Genomic DNA, 9755 nt, shown 5'->3' on the forward strand with positions numbered 1-9755 from the left:
GCATGGACATCTTCCTCATCCTGCTACTCTACTGCTGACGTCAGGGTATTCCCTGGAGCTGCAAACACCTGCCTTTGCTGCTCGAGGACCTTCTCTAGCACCATGCCAAACCCCTTCTCCTATGGCAGTATTGCAGCATCCTGCGAGCCATGGACTGGAACTGGCACCTTCAGCATAGTTGCTCCTGGGAAACATCATTCAGCCATTCCCTTACTGCAATGAGCTGGACTCCTACTCCTCTGCAAGGCTCTTCCTGGACAGGTGCATCCTCAGCAATGAGACGGTTCTGCTGAGAGCCATGGCTCTGAGGGAGCAGCCAGTCCTGTCCAAAGGCCTTCCTCTGACTCCACTCCTGCAGCTCCCACGGAGGCACTGGGAGCCTTGGACACTCTTGCCACAAGTAGCCCAAGCGTCGAGATCTTCCTCATCCTGCTCCTCCACTGCTGACATCAGGGAATTCCCTGGAGCTCCTAAAATCTGCCTTTCCTGCTCGAGGATCGTGTCTGGCAGCTCTCTGAGCCTCTTCGCCTTTGGCAGCGCCACAGCATCCTGAGAGTCATATACTGGAAACTGGCAGCTACAGGACACTTGCTGCTCCTAGGATGCTTTTCTCTGGGAAAATCTTCTTGGACACAACCTTGCTCCAGTTTTTACTTCTAGGCCTTTCGTGGCCATCTGCATCCGCAGCCACAAGCAGCTTCTGATGATCGACATGGCTCTGGGAGAGCAGGGACTCCTGTCTGTGGACAAAGAAAACAAAGACAACTTGTAAGAAGAAAACCTGGAGCTTCTAGATAGAAGACAAAGGACTATTCAATCAAGGCAGGGCCAAGGGAGGAAACTTTCTAAAATGGAACAAGCAGCAGAAGCACAGTAGTTTTGCAGAAGAAATTCCCCTCCCAGCACTTGGCTTAAGGAAAAAGCCTGATGTTTCTATGAGAGACTTGAGTTCATGTCTACTATTGGGTACCAGACATCTGAACATTTAGACTATTGGCTTTCCAGGCTCACGCTATTCAAACCGGAAAGTGAAACTACTCTAACAGTAGGGATGATTGCAAGAAATGTTTCTGTTTACACCACGACTGCCGACCATGCATCATTCTTACCTTGCACCTGTCCAAAGGCCTTCCTCCGTCTCCAGTCCTGCAGCTCTCACGGAGGCACTGGGAGCCTTGGACACTCTTGCCACAAGTAGCCCAAGCGTGGACATCTTCCTCATCCTGCTCCTCCACTGCTGACATCAGGGAATTCCCTGGAGCTCCCAACATCTGCCTTTCCTGCTGGAGGATCATGTCTGGCAGCTCTCTGAGCCTCTTCACCTTTGGCAGCGCCACAGCATCCTAGGAGTCATATACTGGCAACTGGCACCTCCAGGACACTTGCTGCTCCTAGGATGCTTTTCTCTGGGAAAATCTTCTTGCACACGACATTGCTGCCGATTTTACTTCTAGGCCTTTCGTGGCCATCTGCATCCTCAGCCACAAGCAGGTTCTGATGATCAACAGGGCTCTGGGAGAGCAGGGACTCCTGTCTGTGGACAAAGAAAACAAAGACAACTTGTAAGAAGAAAACCTGGAGCTTCTAGTTAGAAGACAAAGGACTATTCAATCAAGGCAGGGCCAAAGCAGGAAACTTTCTAAAATGGAACAAGCAGCAGAAGCAGAGCAGTTTTGCAGAAGAAATTCCCCTCCCAGCACTTGGCTTAAGGAAAAAGCCTGATGTTTCTATGAGAGACTTGAGTTCATGTCTACTATTGGGTACCAGACATCTGAACATTTAGACTATTGGCTTTCCAGGCTCACACTATTCAAACCGGAAAGTGAAACTACTCTAAAAGCTAGAGGCGATTGCAAGAAATGTTTCTGCTCGCACCACGACTGCCGACCATGCATCATTCTTACCTTGCACCTGTCCAAAGGCCTTCCTCCGTCTGCGCTCTGGCAACTCTCACCCAAGCTCGGGCAGGGATGGAGGCTCTTGCCACAAGTAGCCCAAGCCTGGAGATATTCCTCATCCTGATCTTCCACTGCTGACATCTAGGAATTCCCTGGAGCTGCAAACACTTGCCTTTGCTGCTCGAGGATCTTCTCTAGCACCATGCCAAACCCCTTCTCCTATGGCAGTGCTGCAGCATCCTGCGAGCCATGGACTGGAACTGGCACCTTCAGCATAGTTGCTCCTGGGAAACATCCTTCAGCCATTCCCTTACTGCAATGAGCTGGACTCCTACACCTTTGCAAGGCTCTTCCTGGATAGGTGCATCCTCAGCAATGAGACGGTTCTGCTGAGAGCCACGGCTCTGAGGGAGCAGCCAGTCCTGCCCAAAGGCCTTCCTCCGTCACCAGTCCTGCAGCTCCCACGGAGGCACTGGGAGCCTTGGACACTCTTGCCACAAGTAGCCCAAGCGTGGACATCTTCCTCATCCTGCTCCTCCACTGCTGACATCAGGGAATTCCCTGGAGCTCCCAACATCTGCCTTTCCTGCTCGAGGATCGTGTCTGGCAGCTCTCTGAGCCTCTTACACTTTGGAAGCACAACAGCATCCTAGGAGTCATATACTGGCAACTGGCACCTCCAGGACACTTGCTGCTCCTAGGATGCTTTTCTCTGGGAAAATCTTCTTGGACACGACATTGCTCCAGTTTTTACTTCTAGGCCTTTCGTGGCCATGTGCATCCGCAGGCACAAGCAGCTTCTGATGATCGACATGGCTCTGGGAAAACAGGAACCCCTGTCTGTGGACAAAGAAAACAAAGACAACTTTTAAGAAGAAAACCTGGAGCTTCTAGTTAGAAGACAAAGGACTATTCAATCAAGGCAGGGCCAAAGCAGGAAACTTTCTAAAATGGAACAAGCAGCAGAAGCACAGTAGTTTTGCAGAAGAAATTCCCCTCCCAGCACTTGGCTTAAGGAAAAAGCCTGATGTTTCTATGAGAGACTTGAGTTCATGTCTACTACTGGGTACCAGACATCTGAACATTTAGACTATTGGCTTTCCATGCTCACGCTATTCAAACCGGAAAGTGAAACTACTCTAACAGTAGGGATGATCGCAAGAAATGTTTCTGTTTACACCACGACTGCCGACCATGCATCATTCTTACCTTGCACCTGTCCAAAGGCCTTCCTCCGTCTGAGCTCCGGCAACTCTCACCCAGGCAAGGGCAAGGATGGAGGCTCTTGCCACAAGTAGCCCAAGCGTGGACATCTTCCTCATCCTGCAACTCCACTGCTGACGTCAGGGTATTCCCTGGAGCTGCAAACACCTGCCTTTGCGGCTCGAGGACCTTCTCTAGCACCATGCCAAACCCCTTCTCCTATGGCAGTGCTGCAGCATCCTGCGAGCCATGGACTGGAACTGGCACCTTCAGCATAGTTGCTCCTGGGAAACATCATTCAGCCATTCCCATACTGCAATGAGCTGGACTCCTACTCCTTTGCAAGGCTCTTCCTGGACAGGTGCATCCTCAGCAATGAGACGGTTCTGCTGAGAGCCATGGCTCTGAGGGAGCAGCCAGTCCTGTCCAAAGGCCTTCCTCTGACTCCACTCCTGCAGCTCCCACGGAGGCACTGGGAGCCTTGGACACTCTTGCCACAAGTAGGCCAAGCGTCGAGATCTTCCTCATCCTGCTCCTCCACTGCTGACATCAGGGAATTCCCTGGAGCTCCTAAAATCTGCCTTTCCTGCTCGAGGATCGTGTCTGGCAGCTCGCTGAGCCTCTTCGCCTTTGGCAGCGCCACAGCATCCTGAGAGTCATATACTGGAAACTGGCAGCTACAGGACACTTGCTGCTCCTAGGATGCTTTTCTCTGGGAAAATCTTCTTGGACACGACATTGCTCCAGTTTTTACTTCTAGGCCTTTCGTGGCCATCTGCATCCGCAGCCACAAGCAGGTTCTGAAGATCGACATGGCTCTGGGAGAGCAGGGACTCCTGTCTGTGGACAAAGAAAACAAAGACAACTTGTAAGAAGAAAACCTGGAGCTTCTAGATAGAAGACAAAGGACTATTCAATCAAGGAAGGGCCAAGGGAGGAAACTTTCTAAAATGGAACAAGCAGCAGAAGCACAGTAGTTTTGCAGAAGAAATTCCCCTCCCAGCACTTGGCTTAAGGAAAAAACCTCATGTTTCTATGAGAGACTTGAGTTCATGTCTACTACTGGGTACCAGACATCTGAACATTTAGACTATTGGCTTTCCAGGCTCACGCTATTCAAACCGGAAAGTGAAACTACTCTAACAGTAAGGATGATTGCAAGAAATGTTTCTGTTTACACCACGACTGCCGACCATGCATCATTCTTACCTTGCACCTGTCCAAAGGCCTTCCTCCATCTGCGCTCCGGCAACTCTCACCCAGGCAAGGGCAGGGATGGAGGCTCTTGCCACAAGTAGCCCAAGCGTGGACATCTTCCTCATCCTGCTACTCCACTGCTGACGTCAGGGTATTCCCTGGAGCTGCAAACACCTGCCTTTGCTGCTCGAGGATCTTCTCTAGCACCATGCAAAACCCCTTCTCCTATGGCAGAGCTGCAGCATCCTGCGAGCCATGGACTGGAACTGGCACCTCCAGCAAAGTTGCTCCTGGGAAACATCCCTCAGCCATTCCCTTACTGCAATGAGCTGGACTCCTACTCCTCTGCAATGCTCTTCCTGGACAGGTGCATCCTCAGCAATGAGACGGTTCTGCTGAGAGCCATGGCTCTGAGGGAGCAGCCAGTCCTGCCCAATGGTTGTCCTCCGTCACCAGTCCTGCAGCTCCCACAGAGGCACTGGGAGCCTTGGACACTCTTGCCACAAGTAGCCCAAGCGTGGACATCTTCCTCATCCTGCTCCTCCACTGCTGACGTCAGGGAATTCCCTGGAGCTCCCAACATCTGCCTTTCCTCCTCGAGGATTGTGTCTTTCAGCTCTCTGACCCTCTTCGCCTTTGGCTGCACCACAGCATCCTAGGAGTCATATACTGGCAACTGGCACCTCCAGGACACTTGCTGCTCCTAGGATGCTTTTCCCTGGGAAAATCTTCTTGCACACGACATTGCTGCAGTTTTTACTCCTAGGCCTTTCGTAGGCATCTGCATCCGCAGCCACAAGCAGCTTCTGATGATCGACATGGCTCTGGGGGAGCAGGGACTCCTGTCTGTGGACAAAGAAAACAAAGACAACTTGTAAGAAGGGAACCTGGAGCTTCTAGTTAGAAGAGAAAGGACTATTCAATCAAGGCAGGGCCAAGGGAGGAAACTTTCTAAAATGGAACAAGCAGAAGAAGCAGAGCAGTTTTGCAGAAGAAATTCCCCTCCCAGCACTTGGCTTAAGGAAAAAGCCTGATGTTGCTATGAGAGACTTGAGTTCATGTCTACTATTGGGGAGCAGACGTCTGAACATTTAGAGTATTGGCGCTCCAGGCTCACGCTATTCAAACCGGAAAGTGAAACTATTCTAACAGAAGGGATGATTGCAAGAAATGTTTCTGTTTACACCACGAATGCCGACCATCCATCATTCTTACCTTGCACCTGTTTAAAGGCCTTCCTCCATCTGCGCTCTGGCAACTCTCACCCAAGCTCGGGCAGGGATGGAGGCTCTTGCCACAAGTAGCCCAAGCGCGGACATCCTCCTCATCCTGATCTTCCACTGCTGACATCTAGGAATTCCCTGGAGCTGCAAACACTTGCCTTTGCTGCTCAAGGATCTTCTCTAGCACCATGCCAAATGCCTTCTCCTATGGCAGCGCTGCAGCATCCTGCGACTCACGGACTGGAACTGGCACCTGCAGCAAAGTTGCTCCTGGGAAACATCCCTCAGCCATTCCCTTACTGCAATGAGCTGGACTCCTACTCCTCTGCAATGCTCTTCCTGGACAGGTGCATCCTCAGCAACGAGACGGTTCTGCTGAGAGCCGCGGCTCTGAGGGAGCAGCCAGTCCTGCCAAAAGGCCTTCCTCCGTCTCCACTCCTGCAGCTCCCACGGAGGCACTGGGAGCCTTGGACACGCTTGCCACAAGTAGCCCAAGCGTGGACATCTTCCTCATCCTGCTCCTCCACTGCTGACGTCAGGGAATTCCCTGGAGCTGCAAACACCTGCCTTTGCTGCTCGAGGATCATGTCTGGCAGCTCTCTGAGCCTCTTCATCTTTGGCTGCGCCACAGCATCCTAGGAGTCATATACTGGCAACTGGCACCTCCAGGACACTTGCTGCTCCTAGGATGCTTTTCTCTGGGAAAATCTTCTTGCATACGACCTTGCTCCAGATTTTACTTCTAGGTCTTTCGTGGCCATGTGCATCCGCGGCCACAAGCAGCTTCTGATGATCGACATGGCTCTGGGAGAGCAGGGACTCCTGTCTGTGGACAAAGAAAACAAAGACAACTTGTAAGAAGAAAACCTGGAGCTTCTAGATAGAAGAGAAAGGACTATTCAATCAAGGCAGGGCCAAAGCAGGAAACTTTCTAAAATGGAACAAGCAGCAGAAGCACAGTAGTTTTGCAGAAGAAATTCCCCTCCCAGCACTTGGCTTAAGGAAAAAGTCTGATGTTTCTATGAGAGACTTGAGTTCATGTCTACTATTGGATAGCAGACATCTGAACATTTAGACTACTGGCTTTCCAGGCTCACGCAATTCAAACCGGAATGTCAAACTATTTCAAAAGCTAGAGATGCTTGGAAGAAATGTTTCTGTACTCACCACAACTGGGGACCATGCATCATTCTTACCTTGCACCTGTCCAAAGGCCTTCCTCCGTCTCCAGTCCTGCCGCTCTCACGGAGGCACTGGGAGCCTCGGACACTCTTGCCACAAGTAGCCCAAGCGTGGACATCTTCCTCATCCTGCTCCTCCACTGCTGACGTCAGGGAATTCCCTGGAGCTCCCAACATCTGCCTTTCCAGCTGGAGGATCATGTCTGGCAGCTCTCTGAGCCTCTTCAAATTTGGCAGCGCCACAGCATCCTAGGAGTGATATACTGGCAACTGGCAGCTCCAGGACACTTGCTGCTCCTAGGATGCTTTTCTCTGGGAAAATCTTCTTGCATACAACCTTGCTCCAGTTTTTACTTCTAGGCCTTTCGTGGCCATCTGCATTCTCAGCCACAAGCAGGTTCTGATGATCAACAGGGCTCTGGGAGAGCAGGGACTCCTGTCTGTGGACAAAGAAAACAAAGACAACTTGTAAGATTAAAACCTGGAGCTTCTAGTTAGAAGAGAAAGGACTATTCAATCAAGGCAGGGCCAAGGGAGGAAACTTTCTAAAATGGAACAAGCAGCAGAAGCACAGTACTTTTGCAGAAGAAATTCCCCTCCCAGCACTTGGCTTAAGGAAAAAACCTCATGTTTCTATGAGAGACTTGAGTTCATGTCTACTATAGGGTAGCAGACATCTGAACATTTAGACTATTGGCTTTCCAGGCTCACGCTATTCAAACCTGAAAGTGAAACTACTCTAACAGTAAGGATGATTGCAAGAAATGTTTCTGTTTACACCACGACTGCCGACCATGCATCATTCTTACCTTGAACCTGTCCAAAGGCCTTCCTCCGTCTGCGCTCCGGCAACTCTCACCCAGGCAAGGGCAGAGATAGAGGCTCTTGCCACAAGTAGCCCAAGCATGGACATCTTCCTCATCCTGCTACTCTACTGCTGACGTCAGGGTATTCCCTGGAGCTGCAAACACCTGCCTTTGCTGCTCGAGGACCTTCTCTAGCACCATGCCAAACCCCTTCTCCTATGGCAGTACTGCAGCATCCTGCGAGCCATGGACTGGAACTGGCACCTTCAGCATAGTTGCTCCTGGGAAACATCATTCAGCCATTCCCTTACTGCAATGAGCTGGACTCCTACTCCTTTGCAAGGCTCTTCCTGGACAGGTGCATCCTCAGCAATGAGACGGTTCTGCTGAGAGCCATGGCTCTGAGGGAGGAGCCAGTCCTGTCCAAAGGCCTTCCTCTGACTCCACTCCTGCAGCTCTCACGGAGGCACTGGGAGCCTTGGACACTCTTGCCACAAGTAGCCCAAGCGTGGACATCTTCCTCATCCTGCTCCTCCACTGCTGACGTCAGGGAATTCCCTGGAGCTCCCAACATCTGCCTTTCCTGCTGGAGGATCGTGTCTGGCAGCTCTCTGATCCTCTTCGCCTTTGGCAGCGCCACAGCATCCTGAGAGTCATATACTGGAAACTGGCAGCTACATGACACTTGCCGCTCCTAGGATGCTTTTCTCTGGGAAAATCTTCTTGGACACGACATTGCTCCAGTTTTTACTTCTAGGCCTTTCGTGGCCATCTGCATTCTCAGCCACAAGCAGGTTCTGATGATCGACATGGCTCTGGGAGAGCAGGGACTCCTGTCTGTGGACAAAGAAAACAAAGACAACTTGTAAGAAGAAAACCTGGAGCTTCTAGTTAGAAGAGAAAAAACTATTCAAACAAGGCAGGGCCAAGGGAGGAAACTTTCTAAAATGGAACAAGCAGCAGAAGCACAGTAGTTTTGCAGAAGAAATTCCCTTCCCAGCACTTGGCTTAAGGAAAAAACCTCATGTTTCTATGAGAGACTTGAGTTCATGTCTACTACTGGGTACCAGACATCTGAACATTTAGACTATTGGCTTTCCAGGCTCACGCTATTCAAACCGGAAAGTGAAACTATTCTAACAGAAGGGATGATTGCAAGAAATGTTTCTGTTTACACCACGAATGCCGACCATCCATCATTCTTACCTTGCACCTGTCCAAAGGCCTTCCTCCATCTGCGCTCCGGCAACTCTCACCCAGGCAAGGGCAGGGATGGAGGCTCTTGCCACAAGTAGCCCAAGCGTGGACATCTTCCTCATCCTGCTACTCCACTGCTGACGTCAGGGTATTCCCTGGAGCTGCAAACACCTGCCTTTGCTGCTCGAGGATCTTCTCTAGCACCATGCAAAACCCCTCCTCCTATGGCAGTGCTGCAGCATCCTGCGAGCCATGGACTGGAACTGGCACCTCCAGCAAAGTTGCTCCTGGGAAACATCCCTCAGCCATTCCCTTACTGCAATGAGCTGGACTCCTACTCCTTTGCAAGGCTCTTCCTGGACAGGTGCATCCTCAGCAATGAGACGGTTCTGCTGAGAGCCACGGCTCTGAGGGAGGAGCCAGTCCTGCCCAATGGTTGTCCTCCGTCACCAGTCCTGCAGCTCCCACGGAGGCACTGGGAGCCTTGGACACTCTTGCCACAAGTAGCCCAAGCGTGGACATCTTCCTCATCCTGCTCCTCCACTGCTGACGTCAGGGAATTCCCTGGAGCTCCCAACATGTGCCTTTCCTGCTCGAGGATCGTGTCTGGCAGCTCTCTGAGCCTCTTTGCCTTTGGCAGCGCCACAGCATCCTAGGAGTCATATACTGGCAACTGGCACCTCCAGGACACTTGCTGCTCCTAGGATGCTTTCCTCTGGGAAAATCTTCTTGCACACGTCCTTGCTCCAGTTTTTACTCCTAGGCCTTTCGTGGCCATCTGCATTCTCAGCCACAAGCAGGTTCTGATGATCGACATGGCTCTGGGAGAGCAGGGACTCCTGTCTGTGGACAAAGAAAACAAAGACAACTTGTAAGAAGAAAACCTGGAGCTTCTAGTTAGAAAAAAAAGGACTATTCAATCAAGGCAGGGCCAAGGGAGGAAACTTTCTAAAATGGAACAAGCAGCAGAAGCACAGTACTTTTGCAGAAGAAATTCCCCTCCCAGCACTTGGCTTAAGGAAAAAGCCTGATGTTTCTATGAGAGACTTG

Source organism: Aphelocoma coerulescens, unplaced genomic scaffold (genome assembly GCF_041296385.1).
Source record: "Aphelocoma coerulescens isolate FSJ_1873_10779 unplaced genomic scaffold, UR_Acoe_1.0 HiC_scaffold_65, whole genome shotgun sequence".
Lineage (NCBI taxonomy): Eukaryota > Metazoa > Chordata > Aves > Passeriformes > Corvidae > Aphelocoma > Aphelocoma coerulescens.